Raw genomic sequence first — 23329 nt, 5'->3', positions numbered from 1 at the left:
GGGAGGACTACATGTCAAGACGGCAGGTCCTAGTTTGCAAATATTTATGCTCCTCTGCTTTTATCACTTCTTTCTGATGCTCCAGGGGACAAAGCAAATGGCATGGCGGGTTCAGACTCAGTGTTGGCAGGGACTGCCTACCAGCATGGATGCCAGAAGCACGACTTCGAGAACCTACCGTGGGCTTCCTCAGGCTACAAAGGAATGTCTCCCCCACATGCAAAACATGCCAACCCCCAGCGAGGACACTAAATTCTCATCCAGTCACAGGATCAGGCTGGAAGTCCGTGATCTTATTATCTCTATCAAGCTCCAGTGTGGAAGAGGATCTTCGGCCACAGCTACTCTTGATCCAGAAACCTGTGACCTAACAAACTCATTTGCTCATGCAGCACGCACCCAACTTACCGTGACCACGGCCGCTCCTGCGTGGGAGTGTATCCGTGGTCCGTGGCAATCATGACGCCCAGCCAGACCCATGCTGTTGGGGCGGAGTGTCCCTTCCTTGGTGCCCAGCCCTACTGCCTTGGCTTGGTCCTGTAATACACCGTTCTCTAGGGTCCGAGCTCCACCTTCTGTGAGCCTTCTTGTCTCTATAGAAATGGCCTGTGTTTGCAGCCTGCTTAAGGCACTGAATCATTTCAGATCCTTCCAACTGGGCACTTTTACCAATGCATCTCTCTCAGAGGCTTAGTGGGCTGTCCTTGGAATTTTGAGGTTCATATCTCTTAGAATCGACAAGCATGATTCTTGTTGAGATGACATCCTCCTACTTGAGCTATGTCAGACTGCTGTGGGGTGGTACTTCTGTGATACTTGGATGCATTTATATGATCACTAAGAACATAACATTAATCAGTTTCTTATCCTTTTTTTAAATTAAAAGTTCTTAATCATTTTGTTCCTCATCTAAATGTTTTCTTTTTAAAAAAGATTTTATTTATTTATATGAGAGAGAACGAGAGAGAGTGGGGTCAAGGGCAGAGAGAGAAGCAGACTCCCTGCTGAGCAGGGACCCCCAATGCGGGACTCGATCCTGGGACTCCAGGATTATAACCTGAGCCAAAGGCAGATGCTTAACCTACTGAGCCACCCTGTGTGCCCATCATTCAAATGTTTTCTGCATCCTTTTCTTTAACTAGTGATTTGAAATTGCTAGTCTCTCTGGCTTCCCGCTTTCCTCTCCCCCCTGGGGACACTTCTGCTCCTGTATTTAAACTGATATTCAAGCGATGGTAGAACATTTGTCCCCGACAGCTTAAATAATTTGAGTATCTACTATGTACTGTGCACTGTCACTGCCTGAGGGGCTTCTCATTTAGTGGGGAAGCTGATACAAGGAGGGGAGATACACTCTAAACTGGGGTACCCGTAAGAAGCTGCAGAAGCACAGACTTGAAATCCAGGATGGGCAGACTCAGGGAAGGTTCCCAGGGGAATGGGCGCCTAAATGGAGTCTTTAAGGATGAAAAAGACTCAACCAGGCAGACATGTCAGAGCAGGCGTGTTCCGAGCAGTGTGCTTCTTCAATTCTATCTGAAATAAGTGAGATCACGAAAGCACGTGCACATATCTGAGAGGCACGGCCCCCACCTCTGGGCAGCTCAGTGCCACAGGAACATGTATCCAAGGGAGGTCTGCAGAAGAAGGCAGTGAATACCATCATTAAGAACCTCCTCTTTGAAAAGGTTGAAGCCAAGGAGAGGCACCATCAGACATACCCTTTGGAGCGATCGCTCTGGCCATGAAGAGTGGGGAAGAAAGAGCAGAATCAGGAGATGGGTCAGGGTTCTTAACCTGTAGTCTACAGATGCCAGGAGCCATGGCTGTGGTCCCAGAACCAATGGAAGCAGAAAATGCTGCGTGTGCAACTTCTATGTGCAATTGTGCATGTAATCTCAATCGTCTCCAGTTTTTACATTGTAAAATGTCCAAGATGCTTTATGACCATCTTCGTATCCACCTCTTAGCTGGTGCCCTGTTTTCTTATTCTCTCAGTTTCTAACTCCAGATTATTGCTATTTTGTTGAACACACCCCATGCACATGTCTTTAAAATAACCTGCTTCTTCCCTCTGACACCAACAGGCAGCATGGAGCTGTGTATTCTGTCTCTGTGGAGGAGGACATACCCTTTCTCCCAGGTGGCCAAAACGTTTTTGTTTTTTGTTTTTTTTCCTTTTAGTTTCCTGATGAGAGAGGCTGACCCAACAACTCTCCTTAAACTCCCAACAACAAAAACATAGGCTGACTTTTGGCAAATCCAACATGCATGAGGAAGATGCTCCCTGTCCAGGACACTTTCCAAGGCGGGCTGACTGCTGACTCGGTGTGAACTGTTGTTGCCACTGGGCTCTATGCAAATGCTTCCTCCAGCAATGTGTAATGTCTCTATTTTAAAATAGCTGCACTCCAAATGCAACAGCCTTTGTTAGCGACTTGACTTCTTGCTCAGCAGGAGATACAAATAAAGGAGGAAGTGGGATGCATTGTAGGACCTGGGACTACAGAATAAAAACTAAATCATTAAATACCAATGAAATTGCAATCAATTATCTTAGTTAACCAGGGTAATTTGTGTAGGTGGTATAGGGAGAGGAGATAGGCCAAAATTACAATTAAAACTACCAACTAAAATGAAAGAAAACGTCCATCAATTATTGGTTGTAGGGACAGCTTAACTCTAGGTAAGACAACAGAGACCTAAGGCAGGTCACCTCTCCGAAGGACTCAAGAGGACCAACAGCTGATTAGCACGGGCTGTGCAACTCCTGTCAGTGCTAGGGCTGGGCATCCTCCCACCGCTCTGTAGCTTTTGCTTCAGCTTTTTTACAGGACTCCCACACCTGGAGCCCTGGCATTGGCTCAATAACCTAACATGATGTCAGGGCTGGCGGGGAGCCTCAGAGACGAGTCGTCCCTGTGTTAGGAAGATAGGCAGGGAGGCAGTTAGGGAAGCAGCAGGTCAGACCTGGTGCAGGTGCAGCCCACTCTACAGCATGGCTGCCGCAGTAACTATCCCGGGTAGGAAACAGCCCGGCTCAGCCTCCACAAGCTCCCTGACGCTGCTGTTTTGACGCCCCCTCCCCCTTATGGGAGTTGGTTGCCATGACAGTTTCACTAAGGACCATGAAAGGCTAAAAACTCCCTGTCCTGTCCTGTAGGAGATACCTGGATGACTGGGAGCAAGCTCAGTCAGAGAGCGCCCTAGCTGCCTCCCATGACCCTGCAGGCATGAACAAGACGATCCTGACCCACCCCCCGCCCCCCGCACAGTTGCTTTTCTCAGCCTGCTCCCCACCCTCAGTGTACTTTTGCTTTACTAAAGCCAGGCTGTGTGACTCACTGCACTGTTCCGTTCTTGAATTCTTTCCCGACGAGAAGAACCTTTTGGTGACCCGTGGAGCCCCCACGTCCTGAGGAAGAGCCCCAGAGGCCAGAAGGAGGCTGGGTAGATGGGGTTCCCAATCCCTGACCTAGAACAGCCAGGTTTTGTCTGTTTTTTTTTTACATTAGGATTCCACTCAAAAGCTTATTTATATAAAGGACCGCACAGCCATTTTTAAAAATCATTCAATTGACCCAACATAGATTTTCACTTCCTGCTGCCCTTCTAGATGCTGGAAATTCAACAAGACAAAATGCCTGCTGATGGGAGCACACGTTCTAGCCGGACCCTGGGCTGACACTGTGTTTGTTTGCTCGGGCTGCCATAACCAGCTACCGCAGACTGAGCGGCTTAAACACCGGAAGTTTCTCCTTCACCGTCCTGCAGGCTGGAAGTCGAAGATCAAGGTGTCAGCAGAGTCGGTTTCCCTGAGGCATCTCTCCTCAGAGCGCAGACAACCCCCTTCTTTCTGTGTCCTCATACAGCCTTTGCGGTGGGTGCCTATGTCCCTGGTGTCTCTCCGTCTTCTTACAGGGACACCCTCATATTGCATTAGGGCCCATCCTAGTGATCTTATTCAACCTTAATCATCTACCTTAAGGACCCATCTCCAAATACAACCACAGTGGGGGTTGGAGCTTCAACGTATGATTTTGGGGGGGGATACGATTCCGTCCGTAACAGACCCTATAACAGACCCTATGTTTCTAGACATAAAAACTGAGTAGAGACAGACTGTGAGGATCACACAGCCTGCTACCTCGGAACGGGGATCAGGAATTCCCTGACTTCTGAGCAGAATGAAGGAAGCACTGGAGCAGAAGAAAGGCAAAGTACCTGGATGAGGAAGAGAAAGTGGGGACAACTGATCAAGGGGAAAGGTGAAGAAGTTCTCTTAAAAGAAAGGGAGAAGCAGTAGTTACAGAACAAAGAGAATAGGTTTTGGGGCCAAGGACACGCGGTTTTGAATTCTGTTTCCCCTTCCAGACAGCCACGTGACATTGTGTCAACAACCCTCTGGGACCAAGGACTTTTTATCTTTTTCATTTACAAGCTGCCTACCTCACGTTAAAATTGGTGTTCCATGACATATAGAGGGATCGGCGTGGTGAGCGTTAGCTCTTTCCCCCTCCCTGCCCTGCCTCTCTGACATAATTAACTGTGTAAATCTCCAATGCCAGAACTTGCGTCTTCTTAATGTTCTTGCCTCTAGGTTCTAAACTCTGCTATTTAGCTCCAGCTAATAGTCTGGCTCCATCTCCAGACTGTCAACATCCCTGGGTAATACACTCAAGTTCCTTGGCCCTGGATTGTTCTCTGACCCCAACTGACTCAGCCACAGGGGTCTGAGCAGAGGCCGAAAGCCTCTCCTGTACTAGGCTGGGACAGTGGGAGTCGGCAGAAGACGTGGCCTCGTCCTCAAGAAGGCTGTGACTTTGCTGAATCCTATATGGCTGATGTCAGGAAGCTCCCAGGGTGGTCTTACCGTGGCTTGGGAGAGAGATCCATGAATTCTGCTCCAGTCAAGGTCATGTGGGGACTGGCACAAAGTGGCCTTGAAGGATGTCAGAACTGGACAGAGATACAGAAGAGAAGCGTCCCAGACCGGGTTAGAGCAGCCCAAGCGTGGAAGGTGGGACGCCCATGCACAAGTGTACAGAAGGACAGGGGGAGCCCTGGCAGGTCAGTCTGCACAGGTAACATGGGGCCTCAATCCAGAAGAAATACTTCAGTCCTCACAGCTCTTCTCACTTCAAATGTCAGTCAAAAAGACAGGTACTATACATACTACAAGGAATTAAAAGCAAGCACTCTGATATCTGTACACACATGTTCACAGCAGTGTGATTCACAGAGCCAAAAGGTGGAAGCAACCCATGTTGCCCACAGATGGATGACTGGTTAAACAGGTGGCATGGAATAGACAAATTAGCTGGAGTTCTCCAGAGAAGCATAACCAAGATACCAAGATAGCATGCAGAGAGAGATACAGAAGAGGACAGTTAGCACAGGAATCGGCCCACCAGATTATGGAGGCCGACAAATCCCATGATCCGCCATCTGCAAACTGGCAGTCCACAGAGCCAGTGGTGTAATCAGTCCAAGTCCAAAGGCTCAAGAACCAGGAGCGCTGATGTCTGATGGCAGGAGGAGAGGGATGACTCAGATCAAGCAGAAAGTAAATTCCCCTTTCTTCTCTTTTTGTTCTCTCAGGGCCCTCAATGATTAGACAATGCCCACCCACATTGGTGAGGATGAGCTCCATTACTGAACCCACCAATTCAAACGTCGATCTCTCCTAGAAACACCCTCATAGACACACCCAGAAATAATGTTTCACCAGCTCTCTGGTCATCCCTTAGCCCATAAAATGAATCATCATAACACACAATGAAATAGTATTCAGCCTTAAAAAGGAAGGACATCCTAACACGTGCTGGGACGTGGATGAACCCTAAGGACACACTATGATGGGTAAGGTAAACCAGTCATGTTAAGGGCAAATACTATATAATTCATACTTAAATGAGGTACCTAGAGTAGTCCAATTCACAGAGACAGAAAACAGAGTGGGGGTCTCTAGGAGCTGCAGCAAGGGGGTAATGGGGAGTTGTCACGTAATGGCCATTACAGAGTTTCGGTTGAAGAGGAAAAGTTCGGGAGGTGGATGGTGGTAATGTCTGCACAACAATGTGACCATCCCCAATTCCACTGAACTGTGCACTTAAAAATGGTGAAAAGTGTAAATTTTACGTACTGATATTTTACCACAATTTTAAAAATTATTAAAAAAAACCACTAGCATTTATTGATAACCTACCATGAGTTTGGGAGTCTGCTAAGGGCCATAGAACCAGAAAGGGGTAAGACGTAGACCCCACCCTGAAGGATTTACACAGTCTGACCTGTAATTCCTACAGGTTAGCTCGTCCTGCAATGCACACAGGTATTCTAAATGTGCTCTCCAAGAATTAACACACTCTTTCAAAAGGACCCATTTCTGAGGACATTCTGCTCTGTCACAAAGTGGCAAGGCTGGGGTTCCTCAGAACGACCCTCTCTCTTTTCCAATGCCAAATCTCTCACATCAGGCCATGCTTACCAGGGCCAGCATCCTGCGGGCTCCAACATCAGAGCACAGACACATTTCTAGTGGCTTCTAATGAAATCACCACAACAAATCTGAATTAGCCACGTGGCATGTGCATGCTGCTTTTAATTGGAATCCTCTTTCTGCTTATTTGCCTGATAAGAGCAGATTATAGAAAATGCTGGTTTCGACAACTCACTACCAAGAACCAGGAGCCATTACCATGGTGCTGGTCAAGGATTCCTAGCACCTGAGTTTCTAACTTTTCCTAATCAGACTGGCTCTTCCCACATCCTAGCAGAGGCTGGAAGCCAAGGGATGAATTTGACAGAGGCCTTTCAAGTGCTAAACTGTGAAACTATGACCCACTCCCACAAAGAAGAGTGATAATTCCTCAAAAGAACAATGAAAGCACTCTAGGCCAAATGGAACTAAGACAAAAGCAGTCATGTGTCTTGCACTTTGATTAAAAAATAAATAAAAGGTGACATCTAGGTCAATTTGGAAGTTAGAAATGATTCATTTGTAAAGATCAACCCCTCCTATTTACTGAAGTGGTCAAAATTCCATCCAGCTCACGTCTGTGGTCATCACCTTGTAAGATCCCACCAGGCAGCAAAAGAAGCAAATTTTCCAGCACCGTGTTGGAAAAGGTTTTGTTTTTCCAAAGAATACTGCTGGTACTCAGGTAAGTTTGGGTATATGCATCCTTTAAGATTTGTTATGGCCTAAAGGTTTGTGTCCCTCCCCCACAAATTCATCTGTTGGAGCCCTAACTCCCAGTGTGATGGTATTTGGAGATGGGGCATTTGGGAGGTATTAGGTGTAGAATAAGGTCATGAGGTGGGATCCTCATGATGGACTTAATGCCCTTATAAGAAAAGGGAAAGAACGATCCCTTTCTCCTTTCTCCATGCACACACATCAAGGAAAGACCGTGTGAGGACATAGCGAGAAGACAGTCACCTGCTACCCAAGGAGGGAGCCTCACCACAACCCGACCATGCTAGCACCCAGATCCAGCCTCCAACACAGGACAAAAATAAATGTCTGTTATGTAAGCCCTCCAGTCTGTGGTGTTTTTCATAGCAGCCTGAGCTAAGACAGAACATTTGAGGGATAAGTTAAGTATACCAGAGACTTCAGGGGCACAGAAAAGAATGTTAAGCCTTGACGTCAGGCTGTTTCCCCGACCCCACATTTCTGAGTCTTTGGCAATGAAGATTTCTTCTTCCCTTTGTGGGCCACAATGGGAGACATTGCAGATGAGCCCTCACCAATCTGCGTCTGTGTGTGCTCACCTCTGAGGCTTCTATGCTCTATCTGGAGCTTGGTCTACATTGCTGATATAAGAAAGATCAGGTCACACCAAATGATTCGAGGAGTAGAAAAGCATTTTCATTAAGTTTAGACTTCAAGAAGTCCAATAGCAAAGGATTAACCTCTGAACCCCATGGCACTATCCCCAGGTCCCTTCATTTTGGCCTCTTTTGGTCAGGCCTGGGGATGAGGTGAGATCACCCATCCAACAGCATCCAGGTGGGTATCCATGGGAGCTCAGGAAAGAATTCTGTAGTCTCCAGAGGATGGGAAGTGGCTCTGTGTTGGGAAAGGCAGGTAGTGGGCTCAAGGCATGGGTTCAAAGAGGCTCCTAGAAAAATCAATCCCAGAGTTGAATCTTGAAAACACCTAGATTTTAACCAGGTGGAGAATACAAGATAGGGTCTTGAATTTCTTTTATTGTTACAGAGCAGTTAACTATTGAAAGTAGATCATGGCTCATTTGGGATGTGACTTATTTACTGTACTTTGTCTAGCTGTTTTATCTAGGTAGGTTTTCTTTTAAGATTTGATTTGACAGAGAGAGGAAGTACACGAGGGAGAGGGAGAGAGAAGAATCTCAAGCAGATTCCCCGCTGACTGCGGAGCAGGACACGGAGCTCGATCTCACAACCTTGATACCATGACCTGAGCCGAAATCAAGAGTCGGATGCCCAACTTGGGCACTTTTAAGTACCATGAAAAAGCCTGAGGTTTTCAAACAACAGGCTGTAGTGGAAGGAATACTAAACTAGGAACCAGAGAATCTGAGTTCCAATATTCTGTCAATTATAACATGAGTGATATTTTCTGAGACCTGAGACATACAGCACCTCCTTGTGTGTGCTCTTCACAGCCACCCTCTGAGGAAAGAGTTCCAATCATCTCCTTTATATAAATGACTGAACACGGGCTGGGAGAAATTACCTTCACACTCTAAGAGGTGAGCCGGGAGACCAGCCCAGGCATGACCCAGTGTGCTTTGGACAACGACCAAGTGTGCGATGTCTCATTTTCCTCAAGCTGCTTTCTCATCTGCAAAAATCCCGGCGCTTTCACTTTGCCCGACCAGGCATCAATTTGCATGCTTTGTTTTGCATTCTGCAAAGAAAAGTTTTGTTGCAGGATCACAAAGGTCAAGAAAGAGCTCTTGAGACATTTTACCGTGCAATTTAGTTGATTTTGACCACATGGAGACCAGAGCTATGGGCAGAATGAGCTGCACTTTTGCTGTATGAAGCTGGTGGCTATATGCTTAATGCTCAAGGGGAAGGGGGCCTGCAGGGAGTATTACCTCATAAATGTCTTCTTCGAATTTCTACTCCTAAAACAACCTTCCCAAGATTTCCCTGGTGCTAGGGACCTGGGTGGCTCAGTCAGTCATGCTCTCATGATCTCAGGGTCCTGGGATTGAGCATGAGTCGGGATCCCAGCCCAGAGGGGAGTCTGCTTCTCCCTCTGCCCCTCCTCCTGCTCATGCATGCTCTCTCTCTTTCTCTCTCTCTCATATAAATAAATAAAATCTTAAAAAAAATTTCTTAGATGCTTATCATTACTGATATTACTTATCAGTGAGATGGTCAGGCAGTCATGAACCCCTATAAGAATGTAGCAACCAGCGGGTATGTGATCCTTATCAGAACCATGCAGGCTACAGGTCAGCCTTCTGGGCTAAAGGTGAATATTTTTCTGCTTCCATCCCTCATCACCTTCAAGGAGGAAGACTCTTGGTGCAGAGGCCCGCAAAGCTGAGGGTTGAGAAGACAGTGAGGGAAACACGTGACACCTGGTGACATGGGTCAAGAGGAGACGTGGTGAGATGTAGTGAGGACTCCCAGCAGTGGGACAACTTGGTTGATCTGGATCCTCTGAGGACCTGAAGCAACACTGCAGTAAGTCTGCAGATGACCAGTGATATACATAATTCTAACGCAGAGCACCCGCTCAGACTAAATTATTGTCAGATAAAAGCTCACAAATGACTTGACAAAATTTGTGAGTGTGTAGATGTTCTTGTTTGTTGAAAAACTTGGCTAGATCTTCAGGGATACTGTGTTCCTGCAAAACCACAGGGTGAGACACTCAGAAAGAAGCTAATCTGCCTAGGAAAGGCCAAGTTTACCTAACACATAAGGCCCGATGAAGCTGAATTCATGCTGGGAATACAAGACAAGCAGTAAGTGTCTTAAGACAAGCATCCAACATAGCTGGACCTCCTAATTCTCTTCAACCCACCCTTATGCTTTGCTGCCAAATAAAACATTTCATGCATAGTACAAGACACAGGGTATTCTCCTGTTTTGTGAAAGGCACTTCAACACAGTGAATTTGAGTGGGAATGAAACACCCATTTAGCAGCCGGGAAAGTTTTGCAACTTTGGGGAGCTCTGGGGGATAGCACGTCAGGGTGAACAATGTTCTCCCTGGGGAGCTGCAACCAGAGACATTCCATTTCAGTAAGGAATCAGTCCATGATGAGTTACAGAACATCCTACCCAAATGAGACTGAACAATAAATGAGCTTGATTGATTCACGTGATGAAGTGTACAGAGCAAGTCAGTCCCAGAGCTTCAGGTGAGGGTTGATCCAGCAATTCAGCCAGGTCATCAAGAGCCCCCTTTCCCTCTGCTGCCCTGCTCTGCCTTCCACAGTGTCGCCTGGGTCCTCCAATGGTCTCAAGATGCCTGCCAGAAATTCCCAGGGTTTCTTGCTCCCTCATGTATTCCCATCCATCCAGGGAAAGCATCATCTCTCCAACTGTCTCAGGCAATGCCCTGTGATGGTTAAATAAATGGTGAACTTAAATGTCCAGGCACTACCTGGATTAAACATTATTTATTGGTGTTATCTGGAAGGATGTTTCCAGAAGTTACTAGCATTGAATTGGTAGACTCAGTAAGTAATCTCCCCCACCCCTGGTGGGCATCATCCAATCCATCGAGGACCTGAATAGAACAAAAGGCAAAGGGATGAGGAATTCACCCTGTTTCCTGTCTCACTGATTGACCTGCAATTTCTCATTTCATCTTCTCAGGTCTCTGAACTGGGACTTGAACCATCTGCTCCCCTGGTCCTCGGACCCTCGAATTCAGACTGCAGTTCCACTGGTTTTCCTGAATCTCCAGCTTGCAGATGGCAGACAGCAGACTTCTCAGCCTCTATAATCCTGTCAGCTAACTCCTCATAATAATTATATATATTTCTCCATCCCACTGGTCCTATTTCTCTGGAGGACACTGACTAATACACGCCCTGAGATTTATTCTCATTATATGGGTTTGAGTCACATCCCACGCCAACTAATACACGGCCAAGGAGTCAGGTTGTACCAATGTAGTCAGCTGCAGTCCTATGTTTCATCCCTTAAATTGGGGGCAGAATCCATTTCTCTGAAATCTCATTGATTCCCCAGCCAGAAATTACCAACTATTAAGAAAGGAGAAGACAGGCAGAAATGTCCACAATAAACATTAATGCTATCTTACTCATCCACAGCACACAAGACATTTGGTTTGCACACATTTAAGGGTAGCTTATCATTAACTCAATGTTTCATAACTATAAATATGAAAAAAATTAATGAATTTAATTAAAGAGCTGCAAAGTCCCTTCAACGATATTAATATAGGCTCTAAACACTTTCAAGAAAATAGCTGCATACCTTCACTATTCTCTTTTAAACTCTTTTGCACACACATGGGAAGGGGTACTGGGCTAAGCTCTTCGAGGGACTCAAAGGTGTGTAGGAATGTGGAGCAAACACTGGCCACCAAGATTTTCAGCTCAACCTTTGTGCTCCCAAGGCCCTGATGTGACTCATTCAAATGAGCGTGTTAAGTTTTCTTGTTTCTCCAAAGAAATTACAATTGTCTTATGTGCATATAGTTAATAAACAGATTCCCCTTATGACCAGAGTGACTCAGGCAGTCACACATTTAGGTCAAGGCAACAATACGATTTCAGTTGTCTGCAAATACTCCTGTCATCTTTGATGAGACCGTGAACTCTCCAGAGCTACTCCTGGTTAAGGATTTTGGAGGGTGTCCCATACTTCCTCTGAATCTTTGACCTCAGGTAAAGCCAGATAAGCAACGTGCCTTATTTCCTCCAAGGGATCGAACTGTGCACTTCACATTTCAGATCTAAAGTCACTCATCTGAAAAGTGAACTAAGGGGTCTGTTCGTTTAGATCAGAGGAGGGTGAAAAGCAAAGGGCAAAGCCATGAGTTACTACTAGGCAGAATGAGGGGTGAATTCTGTGTTGTTGTGATCCAGGCCCCAAACTTACAGTCGATACAGTCCTCAAATGTGATTCATGAATATGCTGAGAAGGGAAAGTGTGGGGAAGTGCCGAGCTGGCCATTTCACATGCTTGGTTTTGTGGCGAGAGGCCCCAGGTCTGCAGATCACGTTACTGGAGAAACGCTCTGACTTTGGGTTGGACAGTGACCCCCCGAGGCAGGAACCCAAATGAGGTGGGTCCCTGACACCGTGCCCTGAGCCTCTTCACCTTGCACTAACCTGTTTCCAGACTTTTCTCTTTTCTCCTCGCCCTTTTTGACACTTTCCCTGTGTATCTCACATGTGCCTTGTATGACGTAATTTGTGGTCACTCGTGATAAGTGTCCAGTTGAACCCAGGCCAGACCCAAGGGTCATAATCCAGACCACACCCTAGGTTTGTCTTGACTCCAAATAAGATGCCAACATCCAGAGCCTCAATGCTTAAGTTCAAAAGAAAATGATTTAATTAACCAATTAATTAAATGTAATTTAATTAACTTAATTAAATGTAATTTTTAAGTTATCTCTCTCTCTCTCTGAACTCATTCAGAGGACTGCTATATGACATAAGAGATAAAGTTTTATTTGAACATCTTCCTTTTTCTACTATTTTCCTACCATTCCCATATATTAAAAATGAAAGTTAACTATACTTTCCTGGAATTCCTAGTCTATTAAAAGTATTGAATGGTGTAAATTGACAAGGCATGGATTTCTCATTCTGAGACTATTCCATTCCTGGAAACCACTGGATTGATGCATAATTATCCAAGGACCAAGGTAGTGTAATGGATAAAACACCCAGCTCTCTCTGTCCTAAGTCAGTCATCTGTCTTGTATTTCCCAGATATAAAACAGTAATAATGGTTCATCCACAAATATTTAGCAAACAATTATGAGGTATTTTAAAATTATTTTAAAATCTAAAAGCATGATAAACCACTTGATGGGCTCCTACCTCATCCATGAAAAAAGGAGAGCTTTATCTTCCTGAAGTCTGCACAAATTTAAGATGAGCCCCAAAAGAGTGTTAATAGGTACGTCCCATTTCTTTCATTACAATTATAACTCAGTGCAATCCAGGAAAAATTGACTAAATGCCCTATATGCTGGGTGCTGGGCCTTTGGTTTCAATTTACTAGGAAGCTGAAATTGGGGAGCAGAGAATATTCATGAAGTCATACAGGTCATGTGAACCTTGAAAGGGCATGGCGCACTAGAGACAAATGGCTTAAGGAAGGTCATAGCTGTGCTCTGGCCCCACGTTCCTTCTGCTTTCCTGTGATACCCCTGAGCCATCAGGGGAAAGATGAGAGAAGTGACCAACACGTTTGCTGCCCCTGCTACAGTTTCTCTCCAGAAAACATTCAAGGTGTTTTTGCTCTTAACATGCTCTATCTTTAACACAGCCTGAGGATAGAGCATCTATGCTTTGCCTCCTTCCAAACCTGTCCTCGCACCTCACATGAAGACACTCAAGATACTCAGGTGCATCCCCAGTCCCTCCTGAAGGAATCCAGGTGTCTGCACCTCCCAAAAACCCACATCACTGTGTAGACAAGGACACAGGCTGAGCAAGTGACAGGTGCTTACAGGGAAACAAGGGACTCCAGGCAGACGGAAGGATGACCGATTTGTCACCTCACTGATTACCAAGGTCGATCCGGCTGATAGAAGTACCTAGGTCCTCCTAGAGTGGAGGCCACTGGAAGCACAGAAGGACCCACAGAACTGCTCTCAAAAATCGATTTCATTCATGGTCACACTCACTTACTCCCAATATATTCTGCCACACAACCACTTGGTTGCAAAACGTAACCCCTCAGATGTCCACTTGCTGCTGTCTTCCCAAGGAATGTTCCTTGTGCACTACGTGTCTTCAATCCAAACTTTATTGCACTAACTATATTTCTGGTCTCATGTGGTTCACATTGTAGCTCCGTTCAGGAGAGCAGAATCCTCGAAGATGGCAGAACTCTTTTCCCAGTGGAGCAAATAAATGGGAATAAAGTAGAAGAACGTCGAACATTACAGCAGACACCAGGAAGGAAATCACAGTGGTGGACTGACCTTCAGATAGGAAGGGACTAGGGAGGGGTCTTGACAGTTAGGATGAAAAAGAGGAAAAAGAAAGAAGAACGAAAGAAAGAAAAATATTGTAATGCATCCAGAGGAATTGTGTTTTGGGTACTCTGTGGTGTGTGGACACCTTCTTCTGTTACATTCATGAAGCTCTCCTGATGGACAATCTTCCTGCCCACTGAACCACTCTGCCCCCCTTCTCCTGGGTCACTTCCACAGTCCTCTGTCATAGCTCATATCCCGCTCTGGGGACATGTACATGCATTTCTGTCCCCTCCTCCTGAATGTGAGCTTGTGACTTAAGGAGATTCAAGATGAGTGAAGCGTCACTGCATTTGATTCGCCATAATTAAGTCTGTTTCTCCAGGGTCTATTCTTAGTAAAAGAAAGAACACATGGTGCATCCTGTTCCCAGGAGCTGGGTAGGCACTGGTCACCACCTGGCCCTTCTACCTCTAGCCTCATTGGGGTCAACCTCTCTTCAAAAGAAAACCAATTTCCATTTGAAGTGTAGATTAGATTGGCTCCAGCAAGGATGAGCTGCAGATCAATGACACACACACAAAACAGCTTTTTTAAAAAAACAAATATTTACATAGCTGTCTCATTGTGCCAAGAGTTGCCCTGACGTATTTGACAAATACTTCTCATGTAACTTCATAAGCATTCTGAGAGGTGGGTGCTGTTAACTCCCTTTACAGAGACCACAGCAGTGAGTCGAGTAGGGCCACTCAATGCCACTCAAGTCTGTGGCAGAGGGACTTCATCCATTCTGCACCTTTCTCTACAATAACTCTGCCTATGGGTTTGGAGCCTGGGTTAAAAAAAAAGAAAGAAAAAAAAATGTGTTACATAAGCTACAGATTTATTATATCAAATTAGTTTATTGTCACCAAAAGGAAAATGTACTAAATATTAAGAATGCAATTTAGAGGTTATGTCTTTGAATTGCATGTTTGAAGTTATATTATCCAGTTTCTTAGGCAACCGATGAAAGAAGCTTAAACAGCCCAGTGTCATGTAACCCTTCAGAGCATTTTGCTTTATGGTTTTATCAGAGTTGCTTTTTTCTTCCCATGAATACAGAAGAGGTCTTCAAAATAACTTGCCGTCAAATAAGCAATGCAATATTTTATGTTTTTTTTTTTTTTGAAGAAATCTTTACTCAATTCTGTGCTATATCTAAAGATGTAGAATATGGTAAAATAAGAAGTGATTTGTGGCACACTTCAGTGAAATTTAATAATTGAGGATTGTTTGCATGAAAACACCAGAATGGGGTGGAAACGGAGCGGCGCGCTATCTCAAGGTGGCAGGCATCACCAAGAGCATCCGTCCGGGTGGACTCCGGCGCGACCAGTCCCTGAGCAACCTCGCCTTGCTCAGCCCGCCAGCGCACGAGAGCAGGGTCGGACGCTGTGCCTGAAGGGCGATGACAGGAGAGACGTGGAGATGGTCTAGCTGGGAACCCTAAGAGCTGTGGAGGATCTTCTAGGTTTGAAGGTCATACTGCAAAACTTCCATTCAGTCAATTACACATATGGGCCTTTTTATGTACCCTCCCTACGCTTCAAACTACGGTTTGGGTGCAAGCCACTTAACCTCTCCAAATGTCATTTTCTTCAGCTGTAAAGTGTTACCTTCCATCCTAAGTCTATAGTAAGGGCTAAATTAAATGGGGTAAGCATCATTATTATTTTTAGGGGAGGGGACGGGGCGGCGGGGGAGGGGGATGGTCTACAGAGTGACTTTGGAACCTTCATCTGTCTGCCACTTACTCCCCGAGAGACTTGGGAGGCTTCGAGCCTGAGCGTCTTCATCTATAAATGGAATAGCAACAATCTGTGTAGGTGATTATGAGGACTGCAGGAATCAATGCATGTGACAGACACTAGCCCAATGCCTTCCATAAAGAAAACGTTCCTGTCATTGTTACCATAATGATTGATTTTATACTCACAAATCTAACAAGTTATTTTTGACTTTTAACTTACTATGAGGGCTGAATATCATTTGTCTTTTACTCTCCCACATTTAATCAATTTCTCAATTGCCCTTGTTTTAAAATTCTCTCCTCTCTGCATACTTAGATTTTAACATGACTTGGTTGAAATTAACCAGATGCTGACCTAGCCATTCAGGAAGAATAATTTACAGACCTCTGCTGCAGTCAGATTGGGGGCATATGGCTGGGTTCAGGCTGGGAAAATGTGGACACATGAGAGGTTCCAGGGGCCCTCTCGGGGAGCCTGTGTTGGGAACGGTGATGTCACAGGATGGCAGGAGCCTGGATCCCTGAGCCACAGCCTGCAGGAGAGCCTCCCAGGAGAGCTATTTCTAGCCTCAACTGGACTTGGCATGCTCTTAAACTCTTAAATGCCATGGTTTATTTTTGTCACTTTACAGCCTAGCCTACTCCAACAATCAAGCAGAACTGAGAATATGCATGAGTAGTGAGGAAAAGGTGCCAGAAAGATCGGGGGGAAATAAGCAGTACACAGGAGAGCTGAGGGGGAATGGAGTGAGGGAGAGGGGCAACATGGCACATGCAGAGCTTGATGCAAGTGTTTGCATGACGAAACTCAGATTAAATTCATTTGAATCAAGCACTTACCCAAATTGAATTAAATCTCAGATCCAGCATTGACTTTTATGAATAAAATAAAAAGTGACACAGTGGAAAGGAGTGGGTTTTGGAGAGAGGTAACGTGGAAGGAGAGAAGTGCCTGTCTGAATCAAAGGCAGCACAGTGAAGGTGGACACAACTGGACATGAGAGATGTCCAGGCAAGAGGTGGCTTTCAGACCATCTCGTTGGATCCTTCTAGTCTACAGCTGTGAAAAGAGAGCCGCAGAGAGGCACTGTGGTTTTCCTTTAGCCCAATTTCCAGTTTCCCACCCAGAACGGGACTTCCTAACACACACCTAAAGCAACCCCTCTGGACCAGCTATGTGCCACCATACCTAGAGACAAAAACCAAACTCTTACCTACCTGGGCTTAAAAGTTAGACTTTGTGAAGTCATTCTCCATACAAGTCCAGGACAGCATCTCTCAATGGACTGTTTACAAATGCAGGATTTACAAAGAGACATTTTCTCTAATTACGTAGGCCAGGGAGATTGTCTCAACTTGTAAATACCCATGGAAGCAACTTTTCAATGAGGGGTTCCATGAGCTCTCCCAAGGGAAGCATGCGCATAATAAATGCATGGACTTCAGCCAGCATTAATCAGTATTAATGCCGCCGTCGGTAACCATTATGGAGAATCACAAGGGTCCCCGTGCGGGCACACAGCGGAAGCCGAAGCGACGCAGAGTACACCCGCAGGAACAGGCTTTGTGAAGCGACAATGGTCCATTCCCTCCTGAATGAACTTACTCTTAATGAGTGTGTCACCCTCGATGCTACCAGCCACTCACCAGTCAGCCGTTAGTTCTTGGGCGGTATTGATCCATATGCGGTGTTTAAGGTTTCAAACTCGACTGAAATGTAGTTTCTGAAGGTATCTGGAGGTATGTCTTGGTAAATAGTAACTTTTGGAAGGTTGCCTGAAGCCTTAACAACAGGAAAAACACAGCTTTCCTCCTCTTCCTTTCCAAGGACTCTGGCTTTATTATCGAAACAACAATACCCCAAAGCACCTCACGAGTCTGGGAGAGGAATTTCAAAACAGCAAGCAATTTTCAGCCCAAATCTACCCAAATTGAGGCACTTCTCCCTGCTCTGAACTTGTTTACTCAACACAGGCTATGTTAAGTGAACTGACATTAGATGCGAAAAATAAATTAAATTAGATTTTGCCTTCTCTCTTCAGGAAACACCACCCATAAATAAAATGCTGTGAACCCAGTTGTTTCCCTACAGAACACGTGTGAAAACATTGCAATCTACTGCCTATTCAGTGAGAGGTTGTGTTTGTTCTCACCGAGAGCCACATCTCATCACAATCCTCACATAGGCCCAGCAAGTACTATGCGTTACTCTACAGCGGCGTTAACTCCATGTCCTCGCTACCAAAGAGAGAAGTATAAGCATAACCTGGTTTCATATAGGAAAGTCTCTGGTTATTTTATAATTACACCCTGCACTATGACAGTACCAGGAAGTTACTATTGGCCCCACTCTATAAATGAGTAAGCAGAAGTGGAAGGCAAAGAGGCCTATCTAAGTGGTAATGAATACTGTAGAGCCCCTGACACAGATGGTTGGGGACAGGGCTAAGAGCAAGACCCAGGTGCCCCAACTCCTATTCTGTATGCTAAGATCCCACCACCCAGGCTGTCAGGCAAGGTGATTACATCCTGAGACTTTTCATGCCCTTGTGATAAATGCCAAAATTCTTTTTTTTTTTTTAACTCTAGTCAAAACTCTCTTCTTCCATATTATTTTTTACCTTTATTTTATTAATTTTTCTTCTTTCCCCCAGTTTTATTGAGGTCTTAATTGACAGTTAAGAATTGTATATAGTTAGGTTTTACAACGTGATTTTTTTAAGGTGTACAGTGGGATAATTTAATATACATATGCACTGTGAAATGATCACCACAACCAAGTTAATTAACACATCCATCATTTTACGTAGCTACCTTTCTTGCGTGTGTGGTGAGAATATTTAAGATCTACTCTCTTAGCAAATTTCAGGTATACAATAGGGTATTAACAATAGGCACATTACATCTCCAGAACTTACCTTAGATCTGAAAATGTGTACACTTAGACCGACATCTCCCCATTTCCTGCACCTTCCATCCCCTGGAAACCACCATTGTACTCTCTGCTTCTAAGAGTTTGACTGTTTTAGATTTCATACATAAGTGATATCATGCAGTATGACTTTTTCTGTGTCTGGCTTATTTCACTTAGCATAATGTCCTCCAGGTTCATCTATGTTGTCACAAATGACAGAATTTTTTTTTTATGGCCAAAATATTCTACTGTGTATATATACGCAACTTCTACAGTTGATGGACACTAGGGTTGTTTCCATATCTTGGCTCTTGTGAATCATGCTGCAGTGAACGTGGGAGGCCCCTCAGGGCCTCACCCCACTGGCTTGCACGACGTACAAGGCTCCAGCCACATGGCAAGATGGCCACCATCTTGCTGGATGTTTCTTTCCTGTTCCTGCTCACTTGACCCTTGTTCTCTTCAGAGATGCCTTCCCTTACATCTCACTATTGTGCTTGCCGTATTAGTATACAATTTTTATTCCCAGTACTTGTCACAATGAGTATTCATGCAAATGTTTTTGTCATTATTGCAATATGCTTCCCCATCACTCAAAACGTACACACCACCTTAAATCTACAAGCTCAAAGAGGACAAGGACAGTCTGTGTTGTGTCCCACTTTACACCCAGTGAATCGCACAGTGCCTGGGACCTAGTACGCACTCAATAAATACTTACTGATTCTAAAATGTATGCCTGTGTATCCATCAGAGATGGGTTCCGCTTCCACACAAACTCAGCATCCCTCGAGTTATGCAAGCTAGAGAGAGCCACACAAGGACATTCATTTACAAATGTCACAAATGTAAGTACCTAGCAAGTATATAATCTGATTATCAGAATTTTCCTATCTGTCTAAAACGCTAACAGTCTTTGATTTGATCAGGTGCTGTGAATATCTCTATGTCTGAGAGCTAGAACAGGAGGTAAGAGGAAAAAGGCAAAGATTAAATAGATACTGTCTTTCAGGGGCTTCCCACACAGTTAGGGAAGGCATGCCACATTTCCAAGGGATTGGCAAAATGTCTACTCTACAATTTTTTTTTAATTCTCAAAGTTCATGGGAAAGGATTGATACAATGAATTAGAATCATTGGGATTAAGTTTCCTCAAAGCAGATTTAACTTGAAAAAAAAAATGGATAGGATTTAAGTAGGTGGAGGGAAGAGGTGATGCACCAAGTGGGGGGACCACCCAGGGAGGGGCTGAGCCAGGCAGCCCCGTTCAGCTGGCCTCTGCAAAGGCTCCTGCAGAAAGAGTAAGAAATATGCAACATGATCTCAAGTTAAGGAAGAGAACTGAACACATAGGGAGAGCACATAACAGGTTTTCAAGTCTAGCTTTCACTATGAATGATCTCTGAGCAGGGGAGTACAGAGATGAACCACAGGTCTGGCAAACTTTGTAAGTTAAACCAGACCACTAACTCCCAGAGTTCAGCCTGTGGCCCAGCAGAGGCCTTCAGGTTCATCCCGGGGGTTACCAAATTGACTTCAAAATTAGGTTCCTTCATCTTTTGTAATGTGCAAATGATGACTCATTCCACAAATGTTTACCTAGTTCTCAGGATACTGTGATTTTGTGTCCATGCCTAGGACTTTCTAGGTGACACCTGTCTTGGGGTAATTATTAACAGTGTCCCCTTTCTCTCTCCAAATTGTCCATTTTGGGTGACATATTATATGGTCACCTTAGTTATAGGTTTTGTTTCTTTTTTTTATTATTGACCTCACTGATATGAGGAATTCTTAATCTCAGTAAACAAACTGAGGGTTGCTGGAGTAGTTATGGGTTTTTAAATACTGATCTGTGAAAGTTATTTCTCAATGTCATTAAACTTTGGTATTGTATTAGGGCTCTCTAGAGAAACAAAATCAATAGGATATATACATAGGAAGAGATTTATTATAAGAAGCTGCATCACTTGATTATGGAGACTGAGAAGTCTCACAGTCTGCCATCTGCAAGCTGGAGTCCCTGGAAAGCCAGTGATGAGTCCAAAGGCCTGAGGGCCACGGGAGCTGGCAGAAAAGACGGATGTCCCAGCTCAAACTATAAGGCAGGAAAGACGGAATTCTTCCTTTACCCGCCTTTCTGTTCTATTCAGACCCTCAATGGATGGATGATGTCCACCCCCACTGGAGAAACTTGCTTCACTGAGTCTACCAATTCAAATGTTCATGTCATCCAGAAACATCCTCACAGACACACCCAGAAATAATGAGATTTAGCCACACATCTGGGCATCTGGTGATCCAGTCAAGTTGACTCATAAGATTAACCATCAGGGAGACTTATAGACTAAGAGTGGTGTACTTCAGGAGCATGCTGAAGGTCCGGATTCAGTATGTTAGTAAGGGGTCTCACTGTCCCTCAAACGCTGGCCAGCTAGGCAAAATGTCTTCTGCATAGGGACCTACAGAGAGCTGGTATTTTTGGAAAATATTCAGTCATACGATTAGTTCATTATCAACAACCTTCTGAGCTGGTGTGTTTTTCAGTCCCTGCCATTTCTTGCATTTCAATATTAAATCATCTCTAGCTTAGCTTCTGATGAAAACCTACACTCATTGAATTGTTTGTTGCAGCCCACAGTGTTGGCCGTGCCAATCAGCTCATTAGTGTTCGGGTGTAGACCTTAAGCACGGTGTACATGCAGTTGAAATAGGACTCACTCACACTCTTGCTGCTTGGGTAAATCTATATGTAACCCCACACACACACACCCCCAAGGTGCCCGAACATTGACACTTCATTGTTGTCAGTGAATTCTTTTCCAAAGGAACCTGTGGAAGGGTGGAATATTTTTATCATGGTGTTTTGCCCTAAGTAGTCAGAAACAGTATCACTCCACCAGGTGGAGGGCACAGGGGCAGTGGGAGGATCCTGGTGGGGGAGCTTTGGCAGAAGTTAAGAAGTGAGGCCCCCAATACGGAGTAATGGCAGTGGACAGAAGGAACATCTAAGCGTCCCAGAACCCCAGAAAAATGGCAGCTGGCCATTCACAGTCAGGAATTTTTGACAAAATTCAAATTTGAGCCTGCAATTTTTTTAACCTATCTATGACTGATCTATTCAAAGTTATTGCTTCCAAACTACTGTAATTGGCATTCAAACTGATTCTTTCTCATTCTCCAATTTTTCTGATTTGTCTCTATAGAACTGATGAGAATGTTAATAAAACAAATAAGTTGGCTCTTTAATCAAGAACCTTCCCTGATGATTTAAACACTTTTAAGACCAAGGTAAAAGAAATAGTTGTGGGTTTTTTGTTGTTGTTTTTTTTACAACAAAATATGCAATCAAACACTTAGGTTAGTTCCTTGTCTGAAAGACTTTTTATGTATGTAAAGTTATATTTTATTATTTGAACCCAACAATTTCCACCAAAGAATATTCCTTGATTTTTACTGAGGAAAAAGAACACTTTTGCTTTTTACAAAAGGGCATTAAAAATATTGATGAGCTCTTACAGCTGATTTAAAAAGTCAGCAATTAGTATATTTCGTAATTCGGCTACTAAAAGTAGTATTGGCTTCAAAAAATTTTTAAAAATTCTTATGAACCACATTTTCAGAGAAATTTTGCAGATTGCAAACAAATCTATAAAAATAACCTCCCTGACCCTATTTGCTACTGACCTAACAAAGTGTTATATTCACAACGTTTTGAACTTTCCATGCTTTATAGGTCAACCAGCTCTGAAATTTAATAGAAAACCAACACCAGCATAGCAAACTGAGGAATGTCGTATAATCATTGAAGGCAAATGAGTGGATCATTAAAACACCTCGATCTTGTTAAATCTTAATAACACCAGGGAAAAACAGCTTCCTGTGTCCTATCTTCTGGAGATTAAATCAAGATTATTTTGCAGCATGCATGCGTGTGCACACATACACCCCTTTCTTCCTCTTCCCTCTAGCTTTCTCTAAGTGGTAAAACAGGCTCCAGCCAGAAACATCAAGAATAGGAACTATGTGAGTGTATACTGAACTCACAAATCTATACAGTGAGGCAATGTTTGGTCATTCAAAGAAACACTGGCATTCAGATCACACCCATGGACAGATAATTGGCTGTCAGAATGCAAGCATGCGGAATCATAAAGCAGCAAAGAGTGCTCTATGTATTCACCATGATTTAATCCGCTTCTCTTTAGTCTCCTGCATATTTTGTTCACATCTGAGAGCAATCCCCCCTGCCCCCCGAACCTCTGCCAGATTCCAGGACAAAACCAGGGCAGAGAACTCTCAAAGCAGGGAGCTGGGAAGCCAGTCAAGCCATCAGCCCAGCAATAGGACACGAGCTAAGAGCTCCTGTCAGTTCCCCGGGGGGTGGTGTCACACATCCTTCCTAGTCAGGAGGCAGAAATCCAGGGGACAAACTCACTGGAATGTGACCAGAACCCCCTGAGCCTGATGAACACCTCTC

The 23329-nt window shown here is 44.5% G+C and overlaps 1 long non-coding RNA gene across 1 annotated transcript; it reads right to left on the bottom strand.

Annotated features, from left to right (window-relative positions):
* Positions 1–4717: 4717 nt before the first annotated feature.
* LOC129045926 (uncharacterized) lies at positions 4718–17688 on the bottom strand. The gene is made up of 3 exons (XR_008506412.2): positions 17586–17688; positions 8726–8899; positions 4718–5525 (listed from the first exon to the last, which is right to left on the bottom strand). It is a non-coding gene; the product is annotated as an uncharacterized LOC129045926 (long non-coding RNA).
* Between the last annotated feature and the right edge of the window lie 5641 nt (positions 17689–23329).

The sequence above is a fragment of the Mirounga angustirostris genome, unplaced genomic scaffold (genome assembly GCF_029215605.1).
Source record: "Mirounga angustirostris isolate CCGP_5_RB_7025 unplaced genomic scaffold, mMirAng1.0.hap1 SCAF_2, whole genome shotgun sequence".
NCBI classification, from domain to species: domain Eukaryota; kingdom Metazoa; phylum Chordata; class Mammalia; order Carnivora; family Phocidae; genus Mirounga; species Mirounga angustirostris.
The sequence above is the reverse complement of the archived record's forward strand: the minus strand, read 5'-3'. Positions and strand labels throughout refer to the sequence as shown.